General features: G+C 39.4%; 1 protein-coding gene across 2 annotated transcripts in view; it reads right to left on the reverse strand.

Annotated features, from left to right (window-relative positions):
• Positions 1–16,146, reverse strand: part of KIF26B (kinesin family member 26B) — a 295,598-nt gene that overhangs the window by 274,463 nt on the left and 4,989 nt on the right. The window contains exon 1 of one of the 2 annotated variants that reach the window (XM_021391287.1): positions 5,777–5,868. The exons of the other annotated variant lie outside the window; for it this stretch is intronic. The gene's annotated coding sequence lies outside the window, so the exon portion shown is untranslated. Of the gene's footprint in view, positions 1–5,776; positions 5,869–16,146 lie in introns of those variants that run through there. 2 annotated transcript variants of the gene reach the window in all.

Here is a 16,146-nt window from a genome sequence, read left to right on the forward strand (position 1 = left end):
TATTCTATTGCAACACAGATGCAGTATTTGATCCATTATCTGGATACTCCTCTTTGCTCATAGGTACAGCATGGGGCAATTGAAGGAGAATAAGGCACATATCTCAGAGGAGCCGAGAGGCTCATTACCTATACTGACCAGAAGTACAGACTCAGGAGATCCACACACTTGGTGCCACAGCCCCTTTCAAAAGGGGTGAGTGCTGCAGCAGATTGTTTGAGCCACTCTAAATGACAAAGGAGAAGGTCTTCACGTTCCACAGCTGCAGAAAAGAAGCCTGCAACTTGCGGATTGTTAAGGAGACACTGGGACAGCCCAGCACAAACATCTCAATATCAGCAGAGTTAAATCACAGCTTTTCATAGCCTGCTTTGCAGGGAACATAGATATCTCTAAGATATATTTCTCCCCCCCCCAAGCATCTTTCATCCTTTTATAGGCCTTCTTCCATTAGGTGGTATTAATTTGCTATTTGTAACTGCAAATGGTCATTCATGGACGCACTGGGGGACCACAAAACACTGTATTTAGACTTTCTGCCATCAATACAATACTCATCTGTCTTGCATTGCTGTACTAAATTCACATACCTCCAGACCAATTCTAAGTATAAGCATTCTGTTAATCAGATTGGCATCTCCGCCAGTTTTTCTACCACCTACCCAAGAAAAAAAAAATGTAAAAACAGATAACAAAAGGGTAATAAGACCAACGTCTGAAATGTCTGGTTTATGTTGCCCTTCAGTTATGAGTACATTTTTTCATGATGCAGTCAAACTGCAGGAAAAAATTCCTTTGCCTGTAGCTATGCGTAGTCACACTGTTTACAAATACTCTGATGTCAGACGAGCAGTTAATGTCTTAATCACTCAGCTAGGTGTAGATATTTGGCTCTAGGAAACAACTGTCTCCAGACTGAAAGAGAACAAAGGTGAAATAAGGTCTAATTTACTGAGTAACACTGTGTGCACTGGTCCTCCTTTTTGCTAGTATTGGGGTGGGGGTGCTGGTTTTGCAGTGTTAGCTCACCAGCAAGTTGACTATGCAATCAGACAGCTAAGTGCTAGCAGAAGCATACACTTGGTCAGACAGGATTGCAGAGGCATAGCAACAAAGGCAGAGAGACTGCACAATCTCTTTCCCTGGGGATGCTCAAAATTGGACTGCATGAGCCCACAAGCAAGCTGATTCTGGGAGTACAAGAAAACCACACTGCAGCTTTGCTGCCGCTCTGCTGGTTCATAGGCAGGCCTACCATTTCATGCAGCCAATTCAGGAGGCTGCTGTTACCCAATAAAGTTTTAATTGTGTCACATAGCCCCAGTTCAGACCACTTGCTTGTATTATCACCTCTGATGTTAGTTGAGAGGTTCTCACTGAGATCACCTGGTACCAAGTGCAAGGCTTGCTTTGCGATACCTACTATGCGCTGCTTACTCTCATTTTGTTCAACATTCAGAGCTCTTGCTTACATGTCTGCTTTCACTTATTAAAATACAAGCAAGCTTTCTAAAGATAGTAATATTTTCTAAAGGCCTTGATTTCATTTTAAGTTGTATTTTAATGTCTCTATGAAATGAATGACAGTCCTAACACTTGACAAAACCAATGCAAAATCAAGTCTAACATGCAGTAGAGATTGTCACAACAGTGATTCTGGTTGCAGTTCTCAGTTCCTTTACAACAGGCTTAGGAAGGCCCTTCCAGAGCCCTAGCAGTTTGCTAGAAACTGTAAGGAATTCACAGCAACTCCAGAAAAAAAAAGCAACAGGTTTTGCAATAATCTTAGCCAATATTAAAATTGAAAAGATCCTCCATAAGTTGCTTTCCATGCTAATGATCAGAAAAACTAAAATGAAGATAACAAAGTCTGAGGTATCGTCAGCTCCTGTAGAATCTGGCTGCTAAGCACCACAGCAAGCTCTTTTCTTAGGATTAGTTGCTATAATCAGAGCCAGCAACAACCCCATCCAAGTAAGCCATTAGTTAGAGAAAATAAAATTATGAGAAGCAGAAAATGGGCAGAGAGAATAAATGTTTTTGTTTTAAAGGGAAGGGATGTATGCAGAGTGTTTGTTGGTTACAGGAAGAGAAACAGCAGTGTGTAAAGAAAGCACAGGGTTGTAGCCAATTAGCAACTCCACGCTTTGAGTGATTTAACAAGCCTCAGACTGCCTGACAGGATCCTCCAACACAATGACAAAGGAAAACAAACTCCATTACTCCTTCACCCAGCACATGGGAAGCCTCTAACAAACACCAGAACACCAATGTACTTTTCACCTTCATTTTTACACTCTGCAACTTAAGAGTCCCTACAATTCCCAGAATAAAAACTAAGACTGAGTGTGGTTCAGAATGTACAGTTTACAGTGAACACAGTGATTTTCTAATTAATTGTACATCCACTGCAATATGTTGCCAGTGGTTTTTGTACCTTAATTCTCATACTGGTCTCCAGATCACTCACAGCATGCTGCTGGAAGCCTAACATAAAAACAGTATTGTAACAGAGCACACAGGTCACCACAGATGGTTCAAATTAATGGCAGCCTAATAAGCCATTCCCCAGACAAAGAGGAAGCACATCCAGTGCTGCCTGTAGTGAAGTGTCTCCAAACACCTGCCTTTAGACACATTGCAGAGCATGAAGCATAGGTAATATCCAGTCTGAAAACCCACTTTTCTTCCTATTTCATCTTCCTCATCTAGGAGTGAGACCTAGAAGACCAGACTCTCCAGGCATCAGCATCTCAAAACAAGCACATACATGTAATCCAGCCACCCAGCAATAGTGTGATCAGCTTTACATGAAGTTACTCATCTGCTTTAGGTCTGCTTCCTAACAAACTGGTAACAAATAGATATCAGAGCAGATACACAATCTTAAGACAGCAGCTCTTGCCAAGCATGGAGGTCAAAGGCACCTACAAACCTCCTTCCTTCATCCCTTGCACTTACAGAAAAAAGACACTGCTCTGCAACATCTTGCTTTTACTAGGTATATCCCTGATAAGTACTGATCTCTGGAGCCACTGACTGGCAAAGCAAAACGTTCCCTCCTTGAATTCCTGTGAGACAGTAGTTGGAGCATTCCTCTTAGAAGGAGAGGCCAGCCAGTGAGATCTGACAGAGGAAAGGTACTGACTAAAGTCTCCCTCTCCTGCATGAGGGCAGCAATCCTGCTTGCAACAGCTACTCCTCCCCAGCCATTTCTGGTTTGAGTTAAACACCCACTCTGTAAGGGAACAATTTCTGAGGATTTCTGCAGGGTTGAGGTAATATACAGAAACTCAGTTACAAAGATTTGGCAGAAATTAAACACTGAATGTGTATTCAGCTTCAGAAGCACTTTGCATAGCCCCGCAGCCAGCAGAAGGTCTTGCAAGAGTTTTATGAGGCCAAGAAACATATAGTGGGCTTTGGTAGCCTACAAGAAACAATGGAATAAACAGTAGCTGAAAGACTACTCTCAGCTCAGAATCTTTAAACAACTTTGCCAAAATATCTACAGAAATGGAGGCTGTAAGAGCAGCAGCATGCACTTAAATACAGTGCACTCAACAAGAGAATCAGGGACGATGAAAAACACCAGTGTTATCTCTTTTAAGAAGTTAATACTAATGTAATGCCTGCTTTCCTGCTAGCCATTAATTGATTTACCCACAAGGGCAAGTCATTTCTTTTTCTTTATGTGGTGCCATTGAAGAACAGAACTTTCTCAGAAGAGACATTCATGACTGAGATCACTCTCCACAGAAGTGAAGTAAAGCATTAGCCTGTTTTCTTGGTCACCTGGCAAAGCCACAGGCAGCAGGGTATCTTGGGGTGTGTTTTCTGCCTACTGGTCTCAGAGTCTCAGCCTAAGGATCACATGGATTACAAACAGGATCTAAACAAGTGTTTGGAATACTAGTAGGGATGTGTATGTTTGCATCAGAGAGGATATAACAAGGAAAAAATTTAAATGGTTCTGGGTAAGTAAAGAAAACAAAAACGATTAGAGCAAAACAATAATTAAGAATTAAAAGTGGAATTTCTGCCACTTAAAGCTTATGAAAAACAACATTAACAAAGATATCTCAGGCTAGGAAACAAAGGGAATACATCTGGGGGATCTTATAAGCTTGTACAAATTATTACATGTAAGTTCTACGACATTCAAAACAAACTTTTCAAAAAGGAGAAAAATGCATTCAAGCAGTTACTTCTCCACTAGACAAAAAACACTAAGTAACCTGTACCAATTAATATTGTAACAAACGAAGTGACAAAGGCCCCTTTTCTGTTCTCTCAAATACAGTTTAACAGCATTTATACATTGGTAAGTCTTGCATCATCCATTTGATCTCTAGAAAGAGAGAGAGGCAGACAGAATACAAAACAAACATTAACAAACACTACATGAATACAGAATGCTTAACAACATGCTATTCACAACAGCAGACAACAAAGGACAATGAAATTATTCATAGATATGAACTGTCCAAGGTAGGGAAAAAAGGAAGAGAATAAACACTCAAAAGAAGTCTACACTACAAGACACCCAATCCCATTAGCATTTTTTTCCCTTTTTTCCCCCCCTTTGTTGAACTACCAGATGCTTCTCTTACTAATCATAGAATCAGAAATCAAGACCTTTTTTTTTTTAAAAGATTTATCATGATAAATTAATTACCACATATTTAACTGCCATATTCCAATCCCTTCAAAGCTGACAGCTTTTAAAGATGGACTCCCTTCTTTCCCTCTGCATAGAGGGAAAAGAACCAATGCATAGCCAATATACAAGAGCTGCTGAAGAACATGTCGTCAATATTAGTAAGAGAAAAAATTCCATTTGTTGACAGCATAAGCATGCAACAAACAGACTTGGTTTTATACAAAAAGTTCATCAAGTTGTTCTGCATCTCTTCTCCTCAGCTGTAAAAACAGAAGGAGCTGCCATGATCCACATTTTAATTAGATGAGACCTACAGGTGTACTCCAGTAATAGGTACATCAACGTGATTGTTTGCAGCTGTGTGAAGTCCCAGGGCTTCAACGAGCATGATCATTACATGCCACCTGAGTTTATCTCTATGAGTACATGCTGTCTTTTGCTAAGCAAAGAAAAAGGTCTCTTACTATGGAAAGTTCAGTCCCACATCACAAACAAATATTAAAAGCTGTTAACAGAAAGCCAGCAAGAATGAAAATAGCCAGAGCTACACAGAGACACCCCATAAATTTACCTTGCCAGTCAAAGCAAGCTACAGCTAAGGTGCTTGTTTCTGAAATCTGGTAACTAAGTTACATCTACAGGACGTGCTCTCCTGTCCCTACACAGCGTTAACTTTCTGTAGCTACGTCAGAGCTTACTACCTTACATACTCACAGCTAAATCTAGAGAAGTTTATTCCTCCAAGTTCCAAGGTCTGATGCATCAGCTGCAATTAAGAGGAGCAAGGAACTTATCTTTTTGATAACTTCTAAATATCAAGTAAGCTCAGCTTGTTTTCTAGGTTAGTCAAAAATTCCTGATCCCAGACACCTTTCCAACAAAGCTTACGTTATCTGAGTTTCAGTTTCAACAAGTTACTCTAGAAAACCACCCCAAGGTTTCCAGTCCAAATTCACATTGAAGTGAGGCAAAGAACAACTCCAACATTTTTCATGCATCAGTGCTGTGAAGCAATGGAAGGCAATGATAGTGCCTTCTACTAGGATAGGAGCATGCTTGTAAAAGTATTCATCAAGAATTAGTTTAGAAAGCAATAAAGGAAAAGCGACCCACCTTTTCCAAAGACTGGTGGAGTCCTGAGAAAGGCAGTCTCCAAACACAGATGCTACTCCCTCAGCTACTAACCCTTAAATGAGGGCAAGGAGAGGTGGACCCCAGATCCCTTTTAGTTGCTTAGGTACATTGCTTGCACCTGAGCTCCCTGGATTAGCCATGCCTTCGCACCTGGTGCTCAATCATTGGTTCAGACTGTGACCTAGCAATTCCCATGCAAGTAGTAACAAAGAAGAGATGAGAGGCTTCAACACAGAAAAAAGATTTGCAGACTATCTCTCTGCTCTTTGAAGAAGACAATCATGATTCTTAAAAAAAATCCAGGAACTTTCCCCTTTCTCCTCCAGCCACCACACTATCAAAATCATAACAAAAATAAATCATCCTTGTTATTTGTCTTAATTATGCACATGTCTGATCAAAGAACAGAACATGTAGAAGTTATTTCATTTTTAACTTCCAGAAATAAAAAACCTGTACTTTACTCTGAAAGTAACTTCATCCTATTTTTAAGAGCTGCACAGCTTGTCAGCAGAAGGACACTGGAAGCTCTGCAGCTATCACTGCCAAAAATGGTGCAGAAAAGAAAAAGAATATATACACACACACGTGCATAGAGAGCAGAACTGCATGAAAACTGCACTGAAGTAATGAATCCTATCCTCTCCTTTCACATGGAGGTGGGTAAGTAATGGCACAACAGAGATTTCATTCATACAGAGGATTAGGGTACACTGGGAAGTCTCAGTCTGACAATTTGCTGCAGATGCTTGCTTAGAGGAGCCATTTATCAGTGTCACCCATGCACATTACTACACATTGCTTCCTCAGCAGCATGATTCCACACAAGCTTCCCACATAGCACACTCTGGTCCATGATATTGCAGGCACCAAAATAATCCTTATCTGGGCCTTACCACTGTGTGCTTATTGAAACGATTCCTATTATCCAGCGTGTGTGCATTTGGAGTGGAAATAGGAAAAAATTTATTTCCTTTACTGATAAAAGGAACAGCAAATTAAGAGAAGTCACAACAGTTTCCCTTCTTCTCCCCTTCCTCTTTATACTCACGTTTAGTTCATTGCTTATAAACAGCTAAGCTAAGTATTCACATCAGTCGAGCTGACTCCTGGAGGATACAGGCATCTTGGATGTTTCATCTCTCATTATACTTTAGTGGAATACTAAACAGGCAAGACAGAGGCAGACCTAGCTAGAAAGAGCTAAGTAACTAACTAGGAGTGACAAAGAAGGCTAGCAATTTAAAGCACTTCGAACTGCAAAATGCTTCATTTAGAGCCATCCCTGACAGTGCATTCAGTCCTCAAGTATAATGCATTCCCTTTCTTTAATTCTCCTTTCACACCTTAAGTCTTTTCTATTCTGCTTGTGAAGTATTTGGAACTACTACAATTTAATAGCATGCCCTTAGAGTGTCTGCTATAATATTACCATAAAATTTGTGAACTCAACACCTTAACAATTCAAATTAGTGTGAAAGTCAAACCTTCTTTCCTTCAGAGACTGGTACAGGGAAAGGAGAAAAAACTGAATTCCTAATGACGCTCTAGAATGTCCTATCCTAATACCGACACAGTAAGACATACCAGTTATTTGTTATGTTGGGCAAAACTGTTACTGCAATGGGTCAAGTCCCTATTTTATAGCAAGTCTCACACTGAGGGCATGAAATGTATGGGTCTTTGAGACGGGAAAGCAGAAGAGAAACAAATGAATTAGATGGAAGAAAATCCAGTTGTATCTTCAGATCACAGGATGCACCAGTACCTTAGCCTTTGAAAAAGCCAATTCAGAATTAAAATACTGAAGTGTATTAAACCAAAGGCAGCTCCCTCAAATTGCCCTCAGCTCCTCTAGCTGCTTGCTGACTCCTGAACTGTTTAGTAGCTCAAAGATCAACGGGAAAAGTGATAAAGAAAATAAAACCTTTATATACAGTTCTTCTGTAAAGCTTTAAAATACACCAGGAGAGGACCCTGGTGGTGAGCTCAGCTTTTTAAACTATGTTTGTCATCCATTACTCCTCATTTCCTCAGTGGGAAACTTTCCCATGGAAATGCTGCTCCTTTGCTGCTTGTCCCTTCCAAGGTACAGTTTTTGTTTCCCACTATCTCCATAGTCTGACTTCTTCCTTTCAAGGTCCTGCACTTCTGGCAGCATGCCTTTCCTATTCTCCCCTCAGCTTACTCCTCACACCAGAGGAACAGATTTCCACGGCTTCAAAGGCCAGGCCTTGGCCCATGTGAACAGTCACTGGTTTTGCTTGTAGCCACCACCGTTACCAGGCCTATTGTTGCATGGCTGCTATTCCTCTAGTCTGCTTTAGTTTTCTGAATGCCTCTTCCCCTCTGCTTTCTCTGTCAGAGAAGTAGCTGTTTCAGGCTGCAGAGCATCCAGAATAATCATGAGAGGCCACTGTCTGCTATTTCTGCTCTGCAGTATGTGCATTTGCCATGCATTTCCATCATCAAGAGTTATAAGCTTTCATTCTGCAGCTACCCTGCCTAAAAGAGAAACCATGTAAAACACCCCAATGAAAACAACTTCAAAATTCCTTTAAGACACCAAAATGTTTTGCACCATCTGCTGTAAGTAGTTACCTTTACCCTCTGGAACTTTTAAAGTTGTTGATTTTAAAGCCAAAAATCCAACAATACTCCAGTCAAGAAAAGGACAGATGGGAGATATGATCACATACTTTGAACAACTAAAAATGATTGCAGTGGGCAATGGTATTCTGAAAAAGTCTTCAGAATTCCTGTATCTTAACTCTTACCTGAAAATTATAGGAATCAAATACCAGCTGTTCATTTAAAATGAAAAGGCATTTTTAATAAGCTGCTTGTCCCATCATATATCATATTCTACATCAGCCAGACTTTTTGTAGGAATACTAACCTGTGACTTCACAAAAATCAACTCCACAATAGCCAGAGTCTTGTTTTCATGGCTATGGGAAAACACATCCAAAACCTCCCTTAAGCCAGCTTCCTCTACTTCTTTTTCCCACCTAAAACTTTTCTCCCACCTCAAAACCTAAACCAAAATCCACAGAATTTGTCAAATCCATTACTCAAAATGGATTTGACACAGGAAAAATAGGCAGCCTTATTAGGCATGCTAAAAGAGCAGCTCTGGATTTAGGTTTACCACCCATGCTGCAAAACTGCTTAAAAGCCATCACTAATGGCCTTCCAGCTACCCATCATTTCCCCAGGTTCAGCCTGCCCAGACAGCTAGCTATTCCTTTCTCACAAATACCATTTTAATTGTGTCTCCCACTTTGTTAGCCTTCTCGACCTCCAGTAAAAGCCATCTACAGTCTAACAATCTCTTAAATCTGACACTTGTGCCAACTAGCACACCAGCAACTTCTATGCCTTCCTGCTAGGTTCACATGTACGCAGGCTTATTGTCAAGAATTTCTACTAGAAATCTAATGTATATGAACTGAAATGACAGCTTTAGGACTACTAGGGAGAGAAGGGGGAAGGGAGTGATAAGGAAAGAATACATATGTGTATTGCAAACGTCCCTTGTCACCAAAGACTTCATTGTGCCTTTATAGCATCAGGGCTTTTCCAGTTTCAACACCTCCCCCCAAACAGCATATGCCAGCCACCAGCCCCAGCAAACTCTTAACTCTTCCTGTGGGAATGCTGCCAGCAATTTCAGCAATATTAACACTGGGAATACCAACATGATTTAGGTGACTTGTTAAATTTTAATGATACCCATTAGAAAAGAGGAAAACACACAAGTCACAACTCCCAGTTTGGTGCATTTGGCTGCTGAATAGGATATTAATGTTTTTCTTTGCCTAGCACTATTAAATGAGCAGTGAAGCTAACAGAGAAATGAAGAGTAATGACTTCTCTTCTTGCTGTTCCGAGCCTGCTTAAAGCCAAGACAGCCTTATTGCTCACTGGGCTTTCTGCTGGAATCCATCAGGTAGATGGAGTCAATGGATAATTCTTTCAGCATTTGGCACTTCGCAGGTCAGAGGTTCATTTAGCTATGAGGCACAGAAAAATAAAACTGTCCAGTTGAAATAATAGCATACAAACACTGGCTAGGAGGCAAAACCCCACAATCTAAAGAAGTCCAAGGTAATCAAGTCTGAATTTGCCTTTAGCAAGACAGAATTTTGCCCAAGTGACTCTTCAGGAGCCAGGACAGAAACAGGCAAAGGCCAAGTTCCTCCCCACTTTTAGCAAAGGTCTGCAGAACAACCATTCTCTTCAGCACTGCAGGAACCTCTTTTTCATCTTGAAGTACACATGTGGTGATCAAAGGAATAAGCACTTCCCAACAGAACCACACAGGGGCCCACAAAAATTGAAGAGCTCTATTCCTGAATCCTTATTTATCTTCAGTTAACTGTGTGGTTGAGGGAGAGAGAGGGAATGAAACATAACTTTGGGAAAATAATTCTATTGTTGGGTAGACACGCTCAGACAATCATGAACAAAGCTGAACATTCAAAACACCGAATTTTCATTTTTCTCTTCAGAAAAAAAATATTTACTGTGGTGGATGTCAAAATCTCCATTCATTTTCTCCTCCCTTGACGTTTGTGTGAGCAGAATTTTCTTCCTGTGAAAGTCCATGGAATAGAGAAGCTGTTGTTAATACCAAAGTGCAAATAAATGGTCGTGTCAAGGTACTTACGATTTAGGCGGCATGGCAAAATACAAACTACTGTAGAGGTTTGCTATTAGTAGAACACAGAAATTCTGCAAGTTGAAACATTTGTAAACAGCAAATGTATATAAAGCAAATTCCACTTGAAGTTACTTTGAAAATTAAAAGCTTAAGTAATTCTACCCCTAATTAAAGATTTTCCTGCAGACACTAGATCTAGATTGCTTCGCATCAGTTGTCTGTGCCCAGCACTACCTATCTCCAAAATACACAGTTCCTCTGATACACACCACAATTTAATATGTTTTCAGAGCCACTCTCACAGTGGGTTAGTGTTCTGTTTGTCTAGTTGGGTGTTTTTTTCACTAGAAAATAAATTCATTTTAACAAAGGCATTTGATACTCTTTCTGAAACACCAAATCCATTGACTAACATCACTCATTAGCCACTAACAAAACATACACTGTACAATCTTTAAGTAAAAATATCCAACACGTAGGGCAGCAAAATGAGGAGACTCAAACCTACTTTGTTGGAGAAGGGTACTACAAGTTTAAATATGCAATATAGAAGTCTTCTACCAATACTGGATTCTTATAAGTAAATCCTGAAGTGTCCAGCTCCTTCTTAAAAAGAAGATTGTCTTCTGTCTTTATCATGAATTGTAAACCAAGATCAATTTAAGATCCTATTAACTCCCTCAGGTCTCTCAAACTTCCTTTGCAATTTTTTTTTCTTTCTATAAAGCGTACTACCGAATACAACTTCAAGGGAATGCTGAGAAGAAGAAACAGCCTGAAGGATTCTCAGATCAAGATCTGATTTCTTCCCTCTCAGAAAATAGAAAATAGTCAATAATAAATAAAGAAATGCAAGATCAACCATAGGTATTAAACAGAATAGCAGGTTTAATACAAAAATAGAATTTAAGAAACATACCAATGTTGGAACAATATGTAGCTCTTAACCTTACTGTACTGTACTTAGTGCACAGGAAAAACAGTGAGTTTAACTTTGATACCTTAGAAATACATCCAAGGTGCAAATGAATACACCATTTTCTTAAAACTGATTATTTTGCATAGGTAGTTCCTATTTTCCTTTAATTTCTCTTCTGTAAAGAAGTTACAAAATACTCCTGCATCCTGTATTGGTTACAGCTGAAGTTAAGCATTGTGCTGCTCTCATCACTACCCTTCTCAGAGATCATGGCCTCCTCTCATCTGCTGTAATAATAGCATTCCCTGACCTTTCAATCAAAAGGATCTGAGTTGAGAAAGTAGCACTATTGAAGATGTTTGAATTATCATTTTGGTAAGAACCAAGACAGGGAGCAACCACCATGCACATGGAGAAGAAAAAGAAAAAGCATGTTAGGATGCCCACATGGAGCCAGGACCTCTTGGTCCTGCTCAGCCTGACTAACACATTTGACTGCTACTGTAAGGGCATGTAAATATTTCTTGATAAGTTATGCAATAGATAGATCTGTGGCCTAAATGAAATCTTGTTGATTTCAGTGAAGACAAAATCCACTCATTACTGCCATTTTCATATGAGCCAATAAGACAAGGTTCAGATGTGGACCATCGCTTCCTTCTTCTCTCCCCCCTTCCAACTTCTTTGCTCTTAAAATAAGTACCCAGAGCTCGCATTTTTAAAAGTTAGTTTTCAATATTCAACATTTCCTGCAGGATCTTCTAAAAACTCTCCATCTCAAGCTCAGAACAGTCCAGTCAACATTATGCTGATGAAAACATCATGGGTTTGTGGTTTCACTTGAAGAAACCTCAAAAAACACTCCCAAAGCATTACTAAAACTATACTGTAGTATCAGCTAAAAAGGGGAGTGGGAAGAAATAAACATAAGCAATACACGTTCTGGTTGAAGGCATTGCCTTCCTGGTACAATTGAAACCTGAAATACGTAATCAGACATAAGATATTAGAAAACAAGAAACCTAAAAACAGTTCTTGGCCTAATTATGCTCACTTATTTCTTAAACCCTGCTTTAATGCAGAAAGGTTGCATATAATGCCATTGAAAATAACAAGGAAGAGAGCCACCAAGGATTTGAGTCCTATAAACCCATAAATTAGAATGCAGCTGTAGTATGACCATCTAAAACTTAACGTTGCTACAACAAGTATGCTCTTCTTAAGAAACTGCTAAATGAAACTGCCATTTCTTTCAAGGCTGTAAGCTAAAGCTTTCAAAGAAAAGAAGCTTTTCAGCATGTGACCACAGCAGACAGTTTGCAGTACTGCTATACCACTGCTTTCTAGAAGAGTTTTATTAATACCTTAATTAATGGTTGCAACCTCAATTGGTGTCACAGCGCAACCAAAGGTTGGACCAGTAATTGGAAAGATTTTGTAAGACATTTTTCAAACTTCTCACGCCTAGAATACCATTTTGCTTACAGGTTGTTGTTGCATATTAAAGCTCACTTAATACAAAGTAAACTTGCAAACTGCTTTTCTACAGTCAGGGTTAGCTCTTAAATTGCAGCTTCAGCAATAAATGATGTAGAAGAGGAATTACTCATCCAATCACAGACGGGAAGCCCACACGCTTGTATTTCCAACACTTCACTAACATACATACCTCTCAAGTTACAGCATGACATTTCACTAAGATCTAAGCTGGTATTTTAAGTTAGAACATCCCTCACACTTTTGACATGCAGAGCACAGGTCACAAGATGCTGCAGTTCCTACTACATCATTACACAGATCAAGATAGTCAAGTTCATTGCAGTGGCAGGCTGCAAGTTCAGTGCTTGGAAGCACCCCAATGGAATGATGTCAAAGCCTATGTACCGCTGATGTGGCAAAACTGCAGATGTCTTTCAACCCTATATAAACAGCATTGCAGCTTTCTAATAATCTGCTGGCATCAGCATGAATCCCATTAAATGCCCATGTCTGTACCAGTAATGTGTGACACTTTCTCTAACGCTGTCTGGGGAATTCAGAATGGACTGTCTTATCTCCTTCCCTTTCCCTTCCAAAGCTATACACAAAAAATCGTAAACTTACTATACAAGATTACTATTAATGTTGCAACTTGAAGTTCCAGAGAGATAAAACTATCTACAGATAAAAGATGATTTTAGATATCAGCGCAGCTTTATTAGCATATATATAAAGCACCTCGAAGGAACTTTAATAGCTTGCCATTAAGAGGCCCACTACTCACTAAGTATTGACTATTTGTGAACAGTGTCTTTAGATACACAGACAAGCCTCTGTAGAAAGAGCCATCTGATGAAAATTTTGCTCCTCCTTAGAAATTTACTTGAGGAAAAAATTGAATTTTTTGTCCTAATAGCTCAGTCTATGGTCTCCTGAAAGTATTTTCTTTTCTGATAGGAAGAACACCAAAGTCTCAATTCACTAGATATAATCATGAGTCTATTCCTAATTTCTAGAGCACTCAGTAAGAGCATTTATGATTCCACAGAGAAAGCTGCAGAGCTAACAGCTCCCTAGAAAACAGTCTTTAACATACAGCATCTTCACCTTCACCTCAAAGACGTTTGCAAGCTTGACAGAAACATTTACATCATTTCACACCGCGACAGTAAGACAGGTGACCTCCAGCTGCTTCTAGGAAAGAGTTTACATTCATTTCTCAGAGGTGAATGCATACCTCTTTGTCTCCTCCGGACCTCTTTAAGCAGCTGAAATTCCAGGGCAAACAAAGTACCTATGTTTTCCCAACTTGCCAGCAAACAGTCAATTAGGAAAAAAAAAAAAAAGATTCACAGATGAGTTATGCTAAATGTTTGGTATTGTGACCTGTGATGTAACACAAAAGAACGGTTGTTATTGCCTAAACTTTAATGGAGTTAATCCTTCCAAATGCTGACAAATTACTGCCTCAGGCCATTTAAAATCACATTTCTAATGCAATAATCCTATCTGCACTGCAATGAGTTGGGATGAAATGATTAGGTGCCTGAGATTTTTGCACAGTGAATTAAGTCACCATAAAGCCTAGCTGCGCTTGTTCACAAATTAAAGGTCTGGACAGAACTGAAATTCCATTATTCTGCCACTAGCTCAGCTTTGAGGAAGGGTTCATTACTGTCCTGTCTATTGACACTGTTTCTGAAGTAGCTATGAGCTAGCAAGAACCTATTAGTCACAAGACCAGCTTCAAGGCTTTCTTCATTATCAATAATTATTGGTCAAGTCTTTGACTACCTAACACCCATTAAACAGAAACTGCTAATTCAACAGCATGCATTTAAGAAAATATGAGATAGAGTTTCAGTAAATTGTTCCAATCCCCCTCCCTTGCAAACAAACAACTGTATCCCTGAACACAGTTCCTCCCCTATTCAAAGCCAGACTGCTCAACCAGTTCAGCCATCCCTTATACTTCAAAACATAAGCTTTTTAGCTAGGAGAGGGTCCAGAATGGTCCCCTCACAACATCAACCTAGCACTTAAATTAGTATCCCTACTTTTTGACCCCATCACAGCACACCAAAGCAGACATTCACATCTGCACAACCAAATTACCTCTCGCTTTAAAGGCTGCATTCATGATTTTTTCAATCCTACACTAACAAAACATAATCACCAGCTTGGCACTAATCATTCTTAGTATTCAATTGATTGATTGCACATGATGTAATTTGATATGCATAAATCTAACTACTTTTTGATTAAAAATATGATCATTTCTTTGTTGGACATCCACAAGGTCAGTGTTCCAGTGAAGAAAGAGGATATCACAAGTTTGAATTTAAGGCAAAAAGATTTCACTTGAATTCTAATAAGCATGGAGTGTGATGCCATTAGCTTCTATGCTAAAACTTTGAGATACTCTTCCGAAAATAAAGCTTGAGAAAAAGCTTAAGATACTAATTTAAGACAGTTTTTATTGCCATGCAAGTGTTTGTAACAAAAAGACACAATGGTCACCAAATACTCTAAGATCCTTTCGGTTACCAACTACAATGTGCAATTATACCAGCTTCTTGTGTCTGTCATTCCCCATGGGCATGTTTCATATGGTGTTTACAACAAGATTTAATTCTCATAATACAACCCCTTGTATGCAGATAATTGCTGTGCATCATTTAGGCACAACTGTATCAGAAAAGAGGAAGAAGAAATAAGATTTTAGCTTTTTTTTTTTCCATCCTTTTGCCAATCCCCCATACCCTTCTCAAAAAAAAAACCAAACAACAATGTTTTCATTCTGCTGCTGTATTAGGAGAAAATGCTGCTATTTAAAACTGAAAAGCTCTACACCTTGGCACTAACAATGAGCTAGTCAGCAGCAGTTTGCTACAGGTTAAGAGTTGTTTTTCCATATGAAATGAAAAGCTTCAGTACATAGCTTCACGCATAAAGCAGGGTCTGTCTGTGCACCACTGCACTATTACACTTCGCAGATATATACAAACCTTTACACGATAACACACAGTGGAAAGCATCAATTTAAGGTCACATTCAGATAGCTTACTGCAGATTCCAATGTTTGCTATGAGACCCATTGGAAAACTCAGATACCCTCACATTCTGCTTGCTCTGCATAACACAATTCCCAGAGTTATATGCCATTCCAAATACAATGTAAATGTGAAACAGGTGCCAGTGACTATATTTACTATGCTAATGACATCTCTAGTCTGTCTTCAACAACATCAAGAAGAATTGCCATGTAAGTTAGCTAGATCTGGC

This window comes from Numida meleagris, chromosome 3 (genome assembly GCF_002078875.1).
Source record: "Numida meleagris isolate 19003 breed g44 Domestic line chromosome 3, NumMel1.0, whole genome shotgun sequence".
Classification (NCBI taxonomy): Eukaryota; Metazoa; Chordata; class Aves; order Galliformes; family Numididae; genus Numida; species Numida meleagris.